This window comes from Liolophura sinensis, chromosome 1, assembly GCF_032854445.1.
Source record: "Liolophura sinensis isolate JHLJ2023 chromosome 1, CUHK_Ljap_v2, whole genome shotgun sequence".
Taxonomy (NCBI): Eukaryota; Metazoa; Mollusca; class Polyplacophora; order Chitonida; family Chitonidae; genus Liolophura; species Liolophura sinensis.
In genome coordinates this window covers 77,164,086-77,182,562 of record NC_088295.1, presented here as the reverse complement: position 1 = coordinate 77,182,562, position 18,477 = coordinate 77,164,086, and the positions used below count along the sequence as shown (strand labels likewise).

At 39.6% G+C, this 18,477-nt stretch overlaps 1 long non-coding RNA gene across 1 annotated transcript; it reads right to left on the bottom strand.

The window, feature by feature from the left end:
• Positions 1–354: 354 nt before the first annotated feature.
• On the bottom strand, positions 355–16,424 carry LOC135461588 (uncharacterized). Its single transcript, XR_010443375.1, has 3 exons — positions 16,307–16,424; positions 4,714–4,879; positions 355–432 (listed from the first exon to the last, which is right to left on the bottom strand). It is a non-coding gene; the product is annotated as an uncharacterized LOC135461588 (long non-coding RNA).
• Positions 16,425–18,477: the final 2,053 nt, after the last annotated feature.

Here is an 18,477-nt window from a genome sequence, read left to right as displayed (position 1 = left end):
TACAATTTACAGTCTGTTGCGTAGTTAGATAGTCAGGCTGTCGTGAAAGTACATCATCCTCTCTTGTTTTTGGCGCAGCTAAATTGGAGTAAACGTGCAAGAACTAGCCAAAGAGTTCTAGAGTTAAAATGAGTGTGCGCAACTAAATGGTAAGCCTTTTCTGGAAATCTGCGTCAGGCAGTGACATTTGCAAAGTAATTTTGTAGTCTTGTCTTCATAAAGTATTTTGAATACTTTCGCCTGTCCTAAAGTACAGCAAAATATTACGTATATGTATACATACTGATATTTTGTATAGTGTAAGGTCTAACACATGACAACGCATCCAAACCAGATAAGAGCGAGGGGCTAAAATTATCTTGCCAAAACAGGAAGTTGCAAATTACCTGGTCGTGTGCTTGGGGGGTGAATCCAGCCGATTCCGTCTCGAACCTAAAAATAAATGATCATGTGACAAATATTACAGTTTCAGTTATTGCATATTATATTGAGTATTTCACTTCAATTTTAATGTAAAGAATCAATCAATAATGTAAAGAAATGTTCAGGATAATCATGTTTTATTAGCTTTGAAGATGATACAGCGAAGAGAAAGTTGAACGGTCAGTTGATTGACAGTGGCATCTAGATCACGGTTACTCATTATCAGAAGTGACTGTATGTCCATCAATACCACTTTTCATTTCCATCCATTTGGGTAGCACTACAGCCTATAAACACCCCAGATATGCCTCACAATACATAAATAAATAGGTAAAAAAATGCCTGCTCATTCTGAAAGCGTGTTCAAAGATTTAATTTATTCTCCTGTTATGCTCGGTGAAAAGCCTGACTGTTCCTGATACTAAAATATTTGGATAAAGGTCTGTATTTTATTTGTTTTATTGGGGTTTAACGCTGTAAGTGAAACCTTACGTTGAGCTTGAATGGAATATGCTGGCTTTGGGGGGAGGAGTGATTTGAGTAAGTGGCATCACTGAACACCGGCCTATCGTATATGAATATGAATATGACAAGGGTGACGCTTTATATACATCAGCCACTGAGCACAAAAAGGTCCTTGCGCTTCCAAAAATTTCAAGTACTCTGAAGTTATGAAAAAAAGTGGAAACGATTAGTCTGTGTGCATTTGGGGTGACTACGGCTGTGATTTCACGTTGTGTGACTTTATATACCGTCACATTGTTAAAAATTATGATCCGCGAATTTCTAAACCTAGTGTTTTAAATAAATAAAGCTGAGGACTGTAAATGTAAGGTAAAAAGTATTCCGTTCGGCAGAATCAGTATCAACGGAAATCATTTTAGGAGAAGAATACACAAAAATGATAGCATGAAAGAGCGTCAAAAATCACTTGCAAATATGGTTCTTAATATTTTTTTATATTTTTTCCCAGAGAAAATTGTATTTGAAAATATTTTTGTATAGTGGGTATTTGGAACCACCTTTAGGTATTTCTTGTCATTGCGTAATAATGTTCTAAATAAGGATGTGATGCATTTCTCACAAATTTATTTCAATGTAAATTTGTTGTTAATATCTAAACATATGTATTTAAGCTGAATTATGATAATATTTATGAACATATTGAAAATATAAATATGACAAAGATCCAGGTTGAACATATTTGTTAGCTGAAAAGACCAAATTCTAGTGCATTTATTACATACTGATTTTTAACATTATTACACAAATGCTATATAAACCAAGGTGGCCCAACTACCCGCCAGACAGAAAATATTTTGAAGTGTCTTTTTTGTCTTCAAAGAAACATCGAAAAAAATATTGTAGACCACATTTACAACTAACTTTTTCCACTCTTTCATCTGAATTTTATGTAATTTTTATGTTTTCTTCACCTTTAAAGTGCCGGTACTGGAGAAGAATCCCACAGTACAAATGCTAGATCCTGATGTTCAGAGAGAGTCGACCAATAATAATAATAAGTTTACAATAGTGGTACAGGTATTGTAGTATTACTTTTCATTTTCAGTTTTGTTCACCAATATAACACAAGAATACAGTGTCAGATGAAAAAGGAACAAGTTATATAATTACTGACTTTATGTTGTATTCCCACCGAAACAAGGATTCTGCTGGATAACCGTTCCAATATATAAATGTGATTGTATAATAAATGTGGTAACCACACAGCATTTTGAATAACTTTAGGCTCGTGACGGCTGATAAATTGTTAGTAATATCACTTTTACTCTCCACCCTATAAGTCTTTTATATTGCATCCATGCATAAACAAGGGCGGTGAATAAACCATACACTGGGTGGATAGAGCACCCCGGGGGGCTGGTCCCTTGACATTGTTTTCCGTATCGATGCTTACGAAATGTAATTAGAAAAAATCATGAGTACTTCTGGACTAGTGACGTCTAATAAGTTCAAGTTACACCAGCTTAAGCTATGGTGCTAGGAGGCGTGTAATTTTCTTCTCTGTAAGCATTTACATGAACGTTTAGAATAAAACCCTATAACTGAGGTAAATTGCCAAGAGGCCGTATTTCCGAGACATGTATGCGTGACCATTTGTTAGTTATCACACTGTCGCCGCTTCCCTGGTTTACTCTACCCTGTAAGCCTTCAACATTATAAAGTGTTATCGGTAATTTACTGACGCACATTTGTAATGCACATGAGTGGCTTCTGTATTCATGCTTACCTCCGCTAGATATACGCATTATAATACGTCCATTCTTAGCAAGTCATCGTACTTCATCTTGGGATGTACGTGAGGGAGAGACACTAGACCTACTGCCTTTCATAAAGTCTATACAGCAGCGTGTAGGGCTTTAGCGCTTTCTTGTTACGTGTACATTACTGGTGAAAACTGCTGAAAACGCAAGTTGCCATGGTAACGAAAAGCTGGACTAAACCACGAATAAAACAACTTGAAATCAGAACATTTAACCAAGCAAGAACAAATCAATGCACCATACCACTATATCCTGCACACTTAGTCAGATTCTTTAGAAGAACAATTCCAACCATTAAATGTTGCTTATTTCCAGCAAATCTGGCTTTAGATTTCTTCAGATGTGTTGCATAAAATTCAAGTTTTCGTTTAAAATGTGAAATTGGTTTTTTGTCTTTTGTTTTAATAAAAGTTGAAGCCGCTGAATGTTATTTTCACACTAAAGAAAGATGTTCAGTTAACACAGTCTAAATGTTTTAAAATCTCATTTGGTCTCTATCGGAGCCTGATTTTCAACATCTAAAAGCGCCCCGCTTTCAAAACTGAATTATCTCAGAACCTACCTTAAAAATTTGATTATACATAATTGTAATAATCAATCTACTGTGGACCATCAAAACATGGACTATATATTTATTGCATGTATTTGGTAGGAATTGTGAAAAGAAACATTTTATATATAAAGAAGCTGACCTGTGGAAGTCAGTCAGCAATGACAATGATCCATTTGTAAATTATAATGATTTCAAGAAATAAAATGGTTACAATATAACTTCTGGGGTAAGATCGAGTATTTTATATTTCATTCCTTACCTCCACGCAGGAGGTTATTCTTCCAATGGCATTTATTTGTTGTCGGTCCGTCTGTCTGCTGGCAACTTTACATAAAACGCTATGCGCTATAAATTAATTTTGTGCCAAACTTGGCCTCGTCAAGTACTAATGTATTATATTTTGTTGGTGGTCCAGATCTGGATCCAAAATTAAAGAATTTTAATCGAATTTTAGGGCCGAGTTGTAATGAGGGAATTTGTCATGCGGTCGATGACGGCCGGGTGTAATGAGGGAATTTGTCATGCGGTCGATGACGGCCGGGTTGAATGAGCGAATTTGTCATGCGGTCGATGACGGCTGGGTGTAATGACGGAATTTGTCATGCGGTCGATGACGGCCGGGTTGAATGAGCGAATTTGTCATGCGGTCGATGACGGCTGGGTGTAATGAGGGAATTTGTCATGCGGTCAATGACGGCCGGGTTGAATGAGGGAATTTGTCATGCGGTCGATGAGGGTCAAGTTGTAATGAGGGAATTTGTCATGCGGTCGATGAGGGTCAAGTTGTAATGAGGGAATTTGCACATTTAGCTTTGGCATTGTTTTACGCTCTCGGAACAACTTCTAGTTTATATCATTAATCGATTTACTTTATGAATGTACATGCTATTGTATACGACTAGCATTCCTCTAATGCTACATGCCCTCAAAAACCTGATCTTCAATTTAATAAAGCTTCCATGAATGAACAGTCAGGGTTTGAAGCATGCCGTTTTTCAAGGGGCAAACTGTAAGACTTATTCACTTGTATTTCATGTGTCCTGGAATTGTCAAACAAACGGCTGTTAACTATCGACTTGTGTAGACAGGGTATAAGGCTATCAGATTACACAACTGCTCATACTGAGTTCTTTGTTTGCATTCTAATATACACCCACTGTGGTTTCTCCTCTATTCGACAACGAGCATAGATCATGAATTGTACGTGAAAAGAAGTTGGGTGTGGCCTGAGAATCAATTCAGCGGTTGGTAACACAATCCTGTTCATTTGGTGAGTACTGTAATATATAATAGGACTCCATTACTGGCACGTCAGTGAGTCATGGTTTTAGATATGGATTGTGTTCGACAAATATCCGAGACTGAAAAAAGGGAGTGACAAATTTTGAATCTCAAACTTCGACAGGGAGCGAGATAACTATTACCGATCTAATCAATACGCAGATAACTCACCTTTATCGAAATCATAATGTGTTGGTTTTGGTACAAGCCTAGTACTGTGTCAGTAAGAGCACCGTAACTTGTATCTTGTTTAGATTCCGTTATTTGCGCATGGGCAGACTTTGCACACTTCAGGTGCTAAATCTAGGCCTTGATTACTTCTCAGAAGTCCACCTATCTGTAATATAAAATAAGTACGTGACATTTATGCTAGGCACTATACAGGATATGCCAAAGTTCACATATAGTAAAATTTTCACACGATAACATTGTTTGTAGTATTGAGTAATACATTATGCCGGTGGGAGCGTTGGTACTTGCATTAAAACAGGTATTAGCCCGTGGTATTTGAGATATTTTTGAACGATCTATGCTAAAATCCTGTCTACAAAATTTCAGTATTTATTAAGTACATATCCTAATATGGTGAGGTTTCTAATCACTTGTGAAGCGTATTAGGTACACTGCTACAGACCATACAGGAAGATATCTATCGCAGATTCGCTCTCCTATGAAAAGGTTTCTAATCACTTCGTGAAGCGTATTAAGAACACTGCTACAGACCATACAGGAAAATATCTATCGCAGATTCGCTCTCCTATGAAAAGGTTTCTCATCACTTCGTGAGGCGTATTAAGTACATTGCTACAGACCATACAGGAAGATATCTATCGCAGATTCGCTCTCCTATGAAAAGGTTTCTCATCACTTCGTGAAGCGTATTAAGTACACTGCTACAGACCATACAGGAAGATATCTATCGCAGATTCGATCTCCTATGAAAAGGTTTCTCATCACTTCGTGAAGCGTATTAAGTACACTGCTACAGACCATACAGGAAGATATCTATCGCAGATTCGCTCTCCTATGAAAAGGTTTCTAATCACTTTGTGAAGCGTATTAAGTACACTGCTACAGACCATACAGGAAGATATCTATCGCAGATTCGCTCTCCTATGAAAAGGTTTCTAATCACTTTGTGAAGCGTATTAAGTACACTGCTACAGACCATACAGGAAGATATCTATCGCAGATTCGCTCTCCTATGGAGAGGTTTTTAATCATTTTATGAAGCGTATCAAGCACATTGATACAGACCATACAGGAAAATATCTACCGCAGATTCGCTCTACTATGGAGAGGTGTCTAATCACTTTGTAAAGCATATTAAGTACATTGCTACATACCATAGTGTCTAATCATTTTGTGAAGCGCACATTGCTACAGATCATACAAGAAGATATTTACCACGCATTCGCTGTACTATGGAGAGGTGTCTAATCACTTTGTAAAGAGTATTAAGTACATTACTACAAACCATACAGGAAGATATCTGTCACAGATTCGTTGTATCATGGAGAGGTTTCTAATCATTTTGTAAAGCGTATTAAGTACATTACTACAGACCATACAGGAAGATATCTACCACAGATTCGCTGTACTATGGAGAGGTTTCTAATCATTTTGTAAAGCGTATTAAGTACATTACTACAGACCATACAGGAAGATCTCTACCGCAGATTCGCTCTACTATGGAGAGGTGTCTAATCACTTTGTAAAGCGTACTAAGTACATTGCTACATACCATAGGGAAGATAAGGTTTCTAATTACTTTGTAAAGCCTATTAAGCACATTACTACAGACCATACAGGAAGATATCTACCACAGATTCGCTGTACTATGGAGAGGTTTCTAATCATTTTGTAAAGCGTATTAAGTACGTTACTACAGACCATACAGGAAGATATCTACCTCAGAGTGAACTATTACCATACAAACAACATCGTGCGCGGCTCATTCCTGTGGAACAAAAATGTGTTTACATTACCTTACAGTTCATGATCTCTATATGATTGTGAGAAAAACGCAATAATTAAACGCCCAAAGCTTTTGAACGAAAACGGTTGGATTCTGTATATATTATGTGAGTGAAGACAGAGGAGAAGATTTACTGCTCTCCGCGCCATAGGGGGGTTATATTTACCGTATAAAATTACCGCTGAAGATACATCAATCTGTCAAGATGTCTTTTTTATGGCTTACGTAACACTTCTGTTATTCCATATTCGACAGCTCCACCAAAGATGCTAATCTCAGTGATCTTGTTCTAAAAACCATTGAGTACATTTATTTATGTGATCAGTGGTTCATTTTGCTGCCAAAACTTTCCACGAACGACCGGAGAGGAAGACTTAGACTGGAACTCATAGTTATTGGTGAGAGTCTCCTGGGTCATTGTGCTGCGCTAGCACGTTAACCACCCAGAGGTTCCCCTATTGCATTTAAACTGTACAGATTTGACATAATGCAAAAGCATATAGGCGCTGAACAGTCACATTGTCTAAGTTTTAATTTTTCGACAAAGTTGTATTTGTAACATTTAGCATTAGTGAAATGTGAACCTTTGGCCTCATTGTCTAAACATCTCCAAAAGACATACTAGAATTTTACCCAACGGAGTTATAACCTAAGTCCTACCAGAAAGAGAAACGAGGATTTTGAACTAAAGATGATTTGTGTAAAAGGTCTCAAGATGGTAAATTTCTGCATGGGTCGTTATGGTCCTAAATTTTGGTTTGACATTTCATTTACACCGACATGTTGTATATAAGACTACAGTAAACAATTATTGTGATTTATGTACATTTACCCCAAAAAGTCATTGGTTAGAGAATGCGAAAATTTGACACGCAGTGAAGGCTTGGCATGTGCACAGCTTTACAAGAAAAAAAGCTTGAATAGATTATTTGGACATAAAATAAATTTACCCCATTAAGTTAGAGGTTTGCATGTATTTAGTAGTTTTACTCACGCCTAGTTTGAAATTCCTGTCATCGATGGTCATCGACATGTGACCAAATCAGACTCCCAGAGACTTGTCTTGTGAGAAATTTACTAGCATGATCTGTTTAACATATACGCATTGAAATTCGAATGGCAGTTTGTCAGATAAGCTGTCAGTAATTTTTCACTGACGTCGACAAACAGGCTGTGAGCAGTTCTGACTCGACCTAGGACGATCAAACGCCTCACAGCGTTTGGTATATTCATTATCTATAGCCTATATATTACAGTGCTTTTTGGAAGCTGTTTGCATGGATCTCATTTGTCTTTTGCCGCGCCTTACTGTCACAGTATAAATATTCACAGTGAGATTATACCACATTTGCTCACACATTAGTTGCAATCTATGTAATTCATCTATCTACTGAGCGGCGCAGCCAGGAGAGTTACAATGCGAATGCCCTCCTAAATATGGACTTCCTGATTGAGAACCTTTGTCGGTAAATATCTTCGAAAATAAGCCACGCTGCAAAGTGAAAATTGTACTGGGAGTCCACAGAGTATTTACGGGCTTCGCGATGCGAAATGACCTCACTACTTTTTTACATTTATACTGTATTTCCAAACATGTTTTATTGTTGTCTTCGGTCTGAAATATGGTAAAAAAAATTTACTAAACACCAAAAGAAAGAGCTTGTCACTGGGTCACTTTGGCCTAGATGAGTGCGTATATACACTCTGGACTCTCAGTACAACTTTTGCTTTGCAGAGCTTGTTTTTGAAGATATTTAGCGATAAATGTCCTCCATCATAAAGTCAACATTTCAGGAAGGCTTTCGCATTATAAACCACCGACTTTTGACAAGTTGCTGACGAACTTTACCATATGTGACGTACAGATATGTGCACTATATTGGTGGAGGACAAGTTGTCTGCAACAAATGTTAGACTTCGCAAACGGTCAGACGAGTGTTGTCGAAAGCTTATTGTCACATGGGGATTACAAGCAGACAGAATTGGGGATATACAGATTATATATTCCAGTAGCCTACTATGTTAATAAAGCTGAAGCGAATTTTATATACTACAATTCTGTCTGAATTATATTTTAATTTCCTCAGAATTTCTACCAGCAGAGCTATGTACATGTATTTCATATTAATGGCTACGTCATTTAAGATTGCTTTGAAACGTGAGCCCAAGGTGTTTGTGGGTCTCACGGAATGAGACCCCCTTCCAGAATCAAGCGCAGGTTTTCTACTTGATTTGTAATGGCGTTGATGAACGTTTTTATCTCAAGAGGATTTTAGCTCAAGAACAATTGCTTTGACCATTCAGACAGCTTTTTAAGAACATGGTCCATAATTATTTCTGTTTCTACAGCATTAAATGTGGATTCTGCTGGTGTACTGTGCATCCCAGAGGCCTGGTCTGCGTTGTTTTAATGTTGTTGTATATTGAATGTGTAATTAAATGAGTAATTCAAAACCACTGACGTCTAATAAATGGCAATTAACATCAATGCTCTTTTTAAATCTAATTCTGCTTTTACGGGATGTGCAATTTGCCACTATTTATGCATTTAGGGGAACCAGTAGAATAAAGCCCTAACTGAGGTACATTGACATGGGGCCGTATTTCACCGCTCATGTGTGACCATTTGCTTCATTATTTTTACTCTTTTCGTTGTAAGTCTTTGATTTTATGTTAAGAGATGGAAAGAATCCATGTCACTTATATATCCTAGAAAAAGAGAAGCGGATCTAAGACAAAGTCCTGGGGAATACCCGCGCCAGAGCTTCCAGAGAAGAAGCAAACTGACCAACAACAACACAATGTTATTTTAGTTTGAAGAGTTATCCTCGATGCCGCAAAGCTTTCCAGAAGTCCATTAAGGCCATGCGCATTGTGTGGGATTTTGCAATGGCTGTGGTAGATTTCAACCAGTTGGTCAGGGGATCAGACAATTAAAACCGTGATCTTCAGTCTTGACCAATGAGGACGAATGTGGGAGACCAGCTGACTCGAGATGGGTGCATATATTTGTGAAAACAATGCCCTCAGATAGGTTTACTATGTTTCCGATCAGGCTGTTGGCCTTTAACAAGACAAATTAACAAGACAAAAGCTTTACAAATGGAGAACATCATTTAACATTAGATTACTGTTCAGATATTGTCCCATGTTTTTATTTGCATTCGTAATTTCAATTATATCGAGAGCCTTATTCTCCGATATTGTGAACGATTTCCAAATCTCGATGCATTTCAACTCAAAAGGATGAAGGTTTGTAATCGAGGTGCCGTGCAGGGGCATTTTGGCTTATAGCATGGTTTTAGGCTTATCCCACGAAGTATATCATGGAAGGCCTGATCCCACGAAGTATACCATGGAAGGCCTGATCCCACGAAGTATACCCTGGAAGGCCTGATCCCACGAAGTATACCATGGAAGGCCTGATCCCACGAAGTATACCATGGGAGGCCTGATCCCATGAAGTATACCATAGAAGGCCTGATCCCACGAAGTATACCATGGAAGGCCTGATCCCACGAAGTATACCATGGAAGGCCTGATCCCACGAAGTATACCATGGAAGGCCTGATCCCACGAAGTATACCCTGGAAGGCCTGATCCCACGAAGTATACCCTGGAAGGCCTGATCCCACGAAGTATACCCTGGAAGGCCTGATCCCACGAAGTATACCATGGAAGGCCTGATCCCACGAAGTATACCCTTGAAGGCCTGATCCCACGAAGTATACCATGGAAGGCCTGATCCCACGAAGTATACCATGGGATGCCTCATTAGGCATTTGGAATGTTGTAGTCGATTGTACATGTGGACTTCCTATATACTACAGTTATGTCACATCGTCGCTGGATATCATATAATATAGTATCTAATATATGTTTTTGCGACCTAGAATTCATTATATACTATACTGGACATTATTGGCAAAAAGCAGTCGGCACAAATCCGATCGAAGTTTTGCTACTATCTTACATTAGACTAAATACTTACCTTTCGCAAAATATTATCCTTGCCTGTGCATGAGATATGGTTAAAAAGTCCCTAAAATATTATAATGCGGGGCGCATGATAAGTTTTTCAAATTTTAAAAGCCTTTTAGTACTTTAAGTAGTACAGATTTGTTAATACATAGGCTCTTGACATTGGTAATTTTTCAAAACTTACATGGGTATAGCGAAGACTGATTCATTTTGGTAAAGTTTTGTGCCTGCGAGGTTTGAAAAAATTCATTTGCATTAAAAGATCTAGGTTGAGAGAATAAAGCTTTATGGGTAAAAATGCCAGTTGTTTTCAATAGAAAACAAAAGGTTTTCTTCCCAGTGGGTCATCTCTGATAAGACAGAGGGGTAGAGGCAAATAACTGATTTGAAGGTACATTGATTACGCATAAAAACAGGTGTGTTACATCATGGGCACCTCGATGCAATGCTCAGAAACATGCATGGGTCAGGCCTAGTTACAGTGTAACACATACTACATGATGGACAGAATGCACTGGGTTAAGCCTACCCATAATTATTACGGGCGTCTGCTGACGAGGGACTGCTGTACATATCTTGAATCCTTTGTCTCAACGAAACACGTCTTGTTCACAGATGCCGGATTAAGCCAACATCGTAACATAGCAAGATTGTTCCATCGCCATCATATACTAGTCAGGGGGCAACGCAAGTGTCACAATGGAGGTCGACAAGAACTGAGAGATAGAGGTTAATACAGCTATGTTTTCTAATGATCTCATCAATCCTAAGTGTCACTTTATATCGCCCCCGATACTATACCAGTATCGGAAAGCAATACTGTAAGTCATATTGTAACATGGCGATAAAGGGCTTGTCCGGCTTCAGTGCATGTCCTTGAAAATAGTAAATGTGAAAGCGTTAAGCAATTTTATCTGACTTTGTGGACAAACAAATCACTATCAGATGACAAGTGCACAAGCCAGACATCCGTCTCCTCTAATAATCACGCTGCACAAACCGGTACACTAATCTAATCTGGTAGGTTGACATCGTATTCCAGAATTTTTCATTTACACATGAACGTAACGGTCACACTGGCCCAACCCAATTCGACTCTGGCTGCTACGTCGAGCCAGGTCACGTTGGGTCGTGTTTGTCTCGATGAAGCGGTTTACACTGGGTCAACAAAAGCCGGCTTCTTCGATGATGGTCCTGGTGACATAAACAGTAGGAAATTTGTCGTCGATTTGGAGGGATTTCTGAGTCGGTCACAGTCGTGTCGGATCGAGTGGCAAAACACGCAGTGTATAGCGACCTTATGACTGTACAAAAGGCCACGAAGCAATGTCGGCAATTATTGTCACTAAAGCCGAGTCAAGAATGAGAGCGGGAGAAACAAAAGTCAAAATGTTCTATTCCCGGTTCGAACAGTCGACTCGTCTTTCCGAAGAACTGAAGAAAAACATCTTAATCTTTCTGCAGTGGCCCGCTCTTTCATTAAGCATTACAAAACATTACACTTTACAAGAGCACACTGGTACATCTACTGGTCCCATCACACGTACACCCAGGGGCCTCCATTGCTCAGTTGGTTAGCGCCCTAGCGCAGCGTAATGACCCAGGAGCCTCTGACCAATGCGGTCGCTGTGACTTCAAGTCCAGCTCATGCTGGGTTCCTCTCCCACCATATGTGGAAAGGCCTTCCAGCAACCTGCGCTTGGCCGTGGGTTTCCCCGGGCTGTGTCCGCTTTCCTCCTACCAAAATGCTGGCCGCCGTCGTATAAGTAAAATATTCTTGAGTACGGCGTAAAACACCAATCAAATCAATAAATAAATCACGTACACACATGACAGTCAACTATAGAAATAGTGTCATAACTGCTTGTCACATCACACGTACACACATGACAATCAGCTATAGACACAAGTGTCACAACTGCTGCTTACATCACAGGTACATACATGATAGTCAGCTGTTGACACAAATGCAACACGTACTGGTCACATCACACGTACATACATGATAGTCAGCTATAAACACAAGTGTCACACCTGCTGGTCACATCACACGTACACAGATGACATTCAGCTATAAACACAAGTGTCACAAATGCTGGTCACATCACACGTACACACAAAACAGTCAGCTGTAGACAAAAGTGTCACAACTGCTATTCACACCACACGTACACAGACAGTCAGCTATGAACACAAATGCCACATGTACTGGCCACATCACAGATACACATATGACAGTCAGCTATACACACAAGCGTCACAACTGCTTGTCACATCACACGTACATACATGGCAGTCAGCTATAGACACAGATGTCACATGCACTGGTCACATCACGCGTACTTACATAACAGTCAGCTATAGACACAAACGTCAGAGGAAATGGTCACATCAAACGTACACACATGACAGTTAGCTATAGACATGTGTAACAACTGCTGGTCACATCACACGTACATACATGATAGTCAGCTATAGGCACAAGTGTCACACCTGCTGGTCACATCACACGTACATACATGATAGTCAGCTATGGACACAAATGCCACACGCACTGGTCACATCACACGTACCTACATAGATGACAGTCAGCTATAGACACAAATGTCACAACTGCTAGTCACATCACACTTACACACACGACAATCAGCTATAGAAACAAAGGTCACAACTGCTGTTCACATCACAGGAACATACATGACAGTCAGCTATAGACAAAAATGCCACACGTACTGGTCACAACACGCGTACATACATGACAGTCAGCTATAGGCACAAGTGTCACAACTGCTGGTCACATCACACATACACAGACGACAGTCAGCTATAGGCACAAGTGTCACAACTGCTGCTTACATCACAGGTACATACATCATAGTCAGCTATTGACACAAATGCCACACGCACTGGTCACATCACACGTACACATACACAAGTGTCACAACTATTGATCACATCACACGTATATCCGTGACAGTCAACGATAGCCACAAGTTGCACAACTGCTGGTCACATCACACGTGCATACATGATAGTCAGCTATGGACACAAATGCCACACGCACTGGTCACATCACACGTACCTACATAGATGACAGTCAGCTATAGACACAAATGTCACAACTGCTAGTCACATCACACTTACACACACGACAATCAGCTATAGAAACAAAGGTCACAACTGCTGTTCACATCACAGGAACATACATGACAGTCAGCTATAGACAAAAATGCCACACGTACTGGTCACAACACGCGTACATACATGACAGTCAGCTATAGGCACAAGTGTCACACCTGCTGGTCACATCACACGTACATACATGATAGTCAGCTATGGACACAAATGCCACACGCACTGGTCACATCACACGTACCTACATAGATGACAGTCAGCTATAGACACAAATGTCACAACTGCTAGTCACATCACACTTACACACACGACAATCAGCTATAGAAACAAAGGTCACAACTGCTGTTCACATCACAGGAACATACATGACAGTCAGCTATAGACAAAAATGCCACACGTACTGGTCACAACACGCGTACATACATGACAGTCAGCTATAGGCACAAGTGTCACAACTGCTGGTCACATCACACATACACAGACGACAGTCAGCTATAGGCACAAGTGTCACAACTGCTGCTTACATCACAGGTACATACATCATAGTCAGCTATTGACACAAATGCCACACGCACTGGTCACATCACACGTACACATACACAAGTGTCACAACTATTGATCACATCACACGTATATCCGTGACAGTCAACGATAGCCACAAGTTGCACAACTGCTGGTCACATCACACGTGCATACATGGCGGTCAGCTGTAGACACATGTGGCACATCTACTGGTCACATCACACTTACATACACGGCAGTGAGCTATAGACACAAGTGTCACAACTGTTGGTCACATCACACATACACAGACGACAGTCAGCTATAGACACAAATGCCACATGTACTGTTCACAACACACTTACATACATGGCAGTGAGCTATGGACACAAGTGTCACAACTGTTGGTCACATCACACATACACAGACGACAGTCAGCTATAGACACAAATGCCACATGTACTGTTCACAACACACTTACATACATGGCAGTGAGCTATAGACACAAGTGTCACAACTGTTGGTCACATCACACATACACAGACGACAGTCAGCTATAGGCACAAATGCCACATGTACTGTTCACAACACACTTACATACACGGCAGTGAGCTATAGACACAAGTGTCACAACTGTTGGTCACATCACACATACACAGACGACAGTCAGCTATAGACACAAATGCCACATGTACTGTTCACAACACACTTACATACATGGCAGTGAGCTATGGACACAAGTGTCACAACTGGTGGTCACATCACACGTACATCCATGACAGTCAACGATAGCCACAAGTTGCACAACTGCTGGTCACATCACACGTGCATACATGGCGGTTAGCTATAGACAAAAATGCCACATGTACTGTTCACAACACACTTACATACATGGCAGTGAGCTATAGACACAAGTGTCACAACTGCTGATCACATCACACGTACATCCGTGACAGTCAACGATAGCCACAAGTTGCACAACTGCTGGTCACATCACACGTGCATACATGGCGGTTAGCTATAAACACAAATGCCACATGTACTGTTCACAACACACTTACATACATGGCAGTGAGCTATAGACACAAGTGTCACAACTGCTGGTCACATCACACATACACAGACGACAGTCAGTTATTGATACAAAGGTCACAACTGCTGTTTACATCACACGTACACACATGACAGTCAGTTATGGACAAACGCGGCATATCTACTGGTCACATCACACGTACATACAACAAGTGGCACATCTACTGTTCACATCACACGTACGCACTTGACAGTCAGGTATAAACGCAACAGGGACAACCGCTGTTCACATCTCACCTAAATGGAGTGTGCCGTGAGCTAAAGGTTAGAAGAGTTTGCGTTCACATCGTTAGGTCACTTGAGGTTAGATTAAAACAAACGGGCTTGGCCAAAGGCTTTTTTTACATTTCACTGGTCTCACTACTTCGTGACAATGTGCGGTCGACGTTGGTCATTTACACAATCTATCAATAGTTTAAGACCATTCGTCTTTCACAAATATGGAAGCAATAATTGCTCTTGTACTAATCACCTATAGGAAGTACGAACATACACCAACAATTAATAACGAAACGGCGATCGGAATTAAATCACAAACAAAGCATATTGGATATATGTAGTCTTTGAAATAGTGTGAATTCGTATTTTTGAAGTGCGAATTTACGTTGAAATAATTCTGTACATAAGAGCTCAGTATTATTATTCGTTGTACACTTCAGATGCAGTTTGTACGTTTCATTTTAAGCGTGCTTCCGTACAAAAAATAAAACTAAAAGAAGTTCACATTGCTAATCCTTCATCTCTTTACCAGCAATGTTTCAAATGATGTTTACAAATAATACGCCAATGAGTTTCGTTTATGTGGTGTATACCTGTGAGAAAACGTCCAGGCAAACACCGAAAAAGACATGAGCACTACCAGAACAACGTCTCGGTCTTTACAGTAAGTAAAGCCTATAGATGATAACAACAATAAGAAACCACGTATGCCTAAATGTTCGTATTTGAGGTAGCAAATTTGCAGGCATTTGAGTAAATCAAATATTTTAGATAACTATATGTGGATTTGGTCATTCCAGCAAAATATGTCATGGCGCAACTAAAACAAGCGTTATGAATTGTTTGTAGTTTTCTTACCTTTCATGCTGTTATACCTTTCCGGTTGTTTAACGGACAAAATTCAAAATGTGATTCGAAGAATAAGCCTTGGCCTAGTTAGCTCTGGATTGGAAGGTGACATATGCACATAAATGAATGACACAGGATATCATATACAGTTATGGGTATATCCGGTGCGTTCATGTACATGTCAAAACCAAAGTCTCGCTTCGAGGGTTATCGCTGACATGAAGGCTGAGCGACAAGTCAAGCACGGAGAAGACCTTTTTCGGTAGGGAATTCGATACCAGTGATCTACCAATATAGGCCTACATGGACAATTTATGTCCAACAACTATGATTATAAAGACCTGAACGTCCTAGCTAATATCCAGTATAAGTTGAAGCAGGCATGCGTTATATCAAGTCTAATGCTTGTTTGAATTGGCCTGTAGGTTTGTAGGTAACTGTGTTGAAGCGATTCAGTAAGCATTACTTACAAATATCGTAGCTTAAACATGTACTTAGACAATATTGCTGCTAACAAAACTGCTTTATATATTCCCGGCATGAACTACTGCTTAACAACTCCCCTACTAAGTCAGACAACGGATAAAACTGACAAAAAGTTGCTTCCTTAGACAACTCGGCAGCTACTCAAGAAAGTGTTCGGCAATATCAAATTTCCAAGGGTGAATGGAGACATGTCCGCTTAACCTGTAAAAGACTGATTGAAAGTTATTCTCAGAGAATTGTTGCTATGATTTAATGGCAAGGAAGGAAACATATTCATTGTCCTTAAGATGATAATATACTCTTGTTTTTTTCCCATATGTTCACTTATATACAAACACTGCTTGTACTCTTCTCCGAATCTGATGAAAATTGCAGTTGTCCTCTTATCCAGTGATGGCATTTCTCACTCGAATGAATGAAAGCGTAGACATTTATGAAAAAGCCAACAAAGCGATTTTGTCAGCTACACGAAGAAATGTACAGCCATGGAGGACTATTCATGTTGATATTTACCTACAGTATTTAGATTTTCTGTTCACAGATGTTTGCGGAGTGAAAGTAAGTGTACTCAAAATCTGATCGGGTTACCATGGTCTTGCAAAACCTGGCGGCCATTACATGGCACAAAAGAATGTAATTTCTGAATTCAAGGGGACTAAATTATAATTCATATCGCACCTTGACTCAGGTATAGTTATTTAGCCCAAAATGTAACTTAGCTTTATATTTTAATAACTTCATCAACACAGGTTACACTGTCGACCTGTAGTCCACGCGTAACGTGATGTTGAATAACATTACACAAGTCATATTTTTCTTAATAGGTACACAGTGACCAAAGGAATCTGACGTCACATGGTAGTGTGATAACTACACTGCTTAGCTTATCTAAAGTGTTTTCAGCCTCAACATGTGCTGAACAAATAACATCGTGTCTGGGTGTCACTCAGTTCAGAAAAAACACCATTGTTTCGCACAAACTCTCTCCAATTTGGTTTCATTTTCTTTCCTTTGGGTCAGGGCCCACTTAAGCACTTCAAAAGTCAATGACAAACGGTTTATCATAACAATGTATTTAATAAATAAATAAATATTAATATTAATATATATAACTCAAGAATATTTCACCTATACGACAGCTGGTAGCATTATGGTAGGAGAAACGATGTTAGAATAGCTCTGTTACTTACATGACTAGGCAGTAGAAAAAGCAGTTTCATCCAAAGTTCAAAATAAAAGTTAAAAAATTCGGTTTACGATATAACATTATAGTATGGTCCATTCAGGTCACCATAGACTGATGCTGAGCGTTTGAGTGCATTATATCCAAACCGGAAGACAAATAACTAGTGTTTTGTGCGCATGGCTTGACCTAGGTTTTCATCATGCACGCTCAGCTTAAAATGAACCAGTTCTAGAACAGAAATTATGTCACGCGTTAAGTCTGAATGGTAAGAATACCTCAATTTTGAATAAGGCCCAGGACAAAGTAGACGGTGTTTTTAGTGAGCACGTTTAAATAGCCTTAAGGTGTGTAATTTGAACCACGACAGTTATCGCATTTTCCAGAGGTGTGCCCAGTGGTTCGTAACTGAAGCAGTGTGAGACTTTCTCAGACGGAGATAACCGAAGGGGACAACTAACCATAAAATTAAACAGGCTTAAAGAGGCTCTCATCGCCTCTTGACCCAGGG